This window comes from Austrofundulus limnaeus, unplaced genomic scaffold (genome assembly GCF_001266775.1).
Source record: "Austrofundulus limnaeus strain Quisiro unplaced genomic scaffold, Austrofundulus_limnaeus-1.0 Scaffold58, whole genome shotgun sequence".
Classification (NCBI taxonomy): domain Eukaryota; kingdom Metazoa; phylum Chordata; class Actinopteri; order Cyprinodontiformes; family Rivulidae; genus Austrofundulus; species Austrofundulus limnaeus.
In genome coordinates, this window is record NW_013952460.1 from 1,712,705 (window position 1) to 1,715,311 (window position 2,607).

The window sequence follows — 2,607 nt, forward strand, 5'->3', positions numbered from 1 at the left end:
CACACACACACACACACACACACACACACACGTGCGCACACACACACACACACACACACACACACACAATAACTTTAATGTGATAGAAATCTGCATCCATTGGGTGTTGTGTTTGGAATCACCTGCTTCGTTTTAAGGTGGTAAAACAAATTGTTTGCATTTATTCCTTTCTACACACTTTGCAGATTATTTTTTCCGCACTCCACCTGTTTAATCTGWGCACRATCTGGCGGGGTGACAATCATCCTGTTTATGCTTTACTTTTTTTTTTTGAAAGACAGTCTGACTGTCAGCCTTTCCCACAGCGCTTCCCCGCTGTACAAGGAGACAGTAAAGGGTGAGTTTAATAGTCCCGCTTTGGAACCCGCTCGAAGTGGGCGCGGAGTGTGCGCGCATTCGGCCGTGCGGCGTCGCGCTATGACCGTAGGAGAAACGAGGTCCAGACTCAACGAGCTTTTGTGAGTCGTTCGGCGYTCATTTTCACACACCCGAACCAGGTCTGGATAAGTTTTTTCCCCTCTTCATTTGCGCTCTCAGCCACGCTGCTTCCCGCTTCCTCTGTTTTGACCTCAGCTGGTTACATCATCAAAAAGAATTGYGCGGTTGGCCGGTAGACTACAGATCTCTATCATAGGACAAATTTATATCGTTTCTACCGTATATCGTTTATATCGCGCATTCCTATTGATGAGGATGAAGGGAGCTCAACAGCAGGGTRAGTCACTACGTTTATTCTGTTTCGAAGTGAGGAAATGCAACGGAAGCTCCGGTAGCTGTCCTGATGCTAGCATTAGCTTGTTAGTTGATTAATGACAGTGATCGAGTCTGTGACTGTTACTTTGTATTTCGCTTAAGCTAACTTTATTTTAAGCTAAAGTTTAAATGTCCTTTTTCCTTTTGTAAATGTCCTTTGTAACATCATTAATGCCCTTAATGGCAAAATCCTTGTGATTCCCTGTCATGTCTCAATCAACAAGTCACTGCTGTGGATTTTCAGATTTCATCCACTGGTCAGAGATTCCTCCCTTAACATCCACAAACTCTAAGATCAGAATTCTCTGAGCTGCAGTGCACATCAAATCATCCATGAAGAGAGTATTTACTTCAAACATCGGCTCCGTATGTCACCTGACACCCCCCACCACCGCTCATAAAAAAAAAGCTTTATGGGATCTGTCAGTCTCGTCTTTTGACAGGTTGCAACTCGAACCCAAATAACACAGTAAAGCACCAAAACCAGCAGGGCAGCACAGAAATAACCGTGTACTCCCTACAGTTTAAGGCTGAGGTGTCTAATCCTTGTCCTCGGGGGCTGCTATCCTGTATGTTTTACTTGTTTCCCTGCTTCAACACACCTGATTCAATGATTGAATTACCTCTTAAGGTTCTTCAGAAGCCTGTTATTTACCCATTCATCCAAATCAGGTGTGTTGGAGCAGAGAACTTTCTGAAACATTCAGGAGAGTGGCCCTCAAGGACCAGGATTGGACTGCTCTCCAAGTGACAGCTCGATGCACCAGGATGTGCTTATTTTATTCAACTTTTTCCATTTAATTACTAGTTTGACTACATGACTCATGAGCCCTGCCCACAAGGGAAGAGCATTTTGTGCATTAAAAACTATTTTACTGTTTCAGTTTGGTGTCCACATATGAAAGGTGTGGGTTCTAAACTGGAAAAAAAATCCCTCCCACTTTTGCTCTTAAGCCTAAATGCCACCTTTTAAAAACAATAATGTCATAGTCCCATCTGAATAACCTATGACTCCATGAATGACAGACATAAAAATGACTGATTCTGTGCTTGTGTAGATGCTGGTAGCTCAACTAGAACAAAAACCTTTGTGTTCTGCATTACTTCAATGATCAGATAAGGCTGATGAACAATAACATTGTCTTAAATAGATCAGAGGAAATGGGATTAGTTTTAAAATAACAGCAGTTGTGCGTARATTATTTATCTTGACACTCACAAAACTAAATGTGTCTGGCTCAGTTCTGACCCACACACACACAAAACACACACTCAGCCCAGATACTTCAAAAATGACAGACCTTTGGTGGCCCAGATGTGGTTTGCCAGAAGAGGTCCACGCATGGGTCGGCACCACATAAGCCAGACCATAACTGGGCCAGTTGTGGCATGCCATCTTAAAATCAGTGCCGTCAATGCCAGACCTGGCCTACATCCAGCTGACAAACAACTTGCTACATTAGCAGTGCTAGCTTGACACCAGAACTGTCCCACACCTGTCTGCTATGTGTTTTAAACAAGGGGTTTGATTTGATTTGATTTATTTATTTAACAGGAAAAGATTATTAAAAATCAAGCCTGACTCAGCATGATTGCTGTTTTACAGCAGGTTCCTGTTCTGTAGCACATAAACACTCAGAATTACAGCATCACAATGACATCATTATACACCATAGACACAAAGACAAACAAGCATACCAAATTTCAAAAAGGCAGCATTTGCAAAATAGGACGTCTAAATATGAGCACAACAAAATGTGTCCAGCAGCTCTTTTCACAGCTGACCTGCTAAAAATGACAGATTTTCTTTTCTGGATCTCTGACAGAGGGACTTCAATCTCTGAACTCGTAAAG

At 42.5% G+C, this 2,607-nt stretch overlaps 1 protein-coding gene across 1 annotated transcript in view; it reads right to left on the minus strand.

Annotated features, from left to right (window-relative positions):
- Positions 1-2,607, minus strand: part of pdzrn3b (PDZ domain containing RING finger 3b) — a gene marked incomplete at its 5' end in the record, with an annotated part of 148,197 nt that overhangs the window by 101,917 nt on the left and 43,673 nt on the right.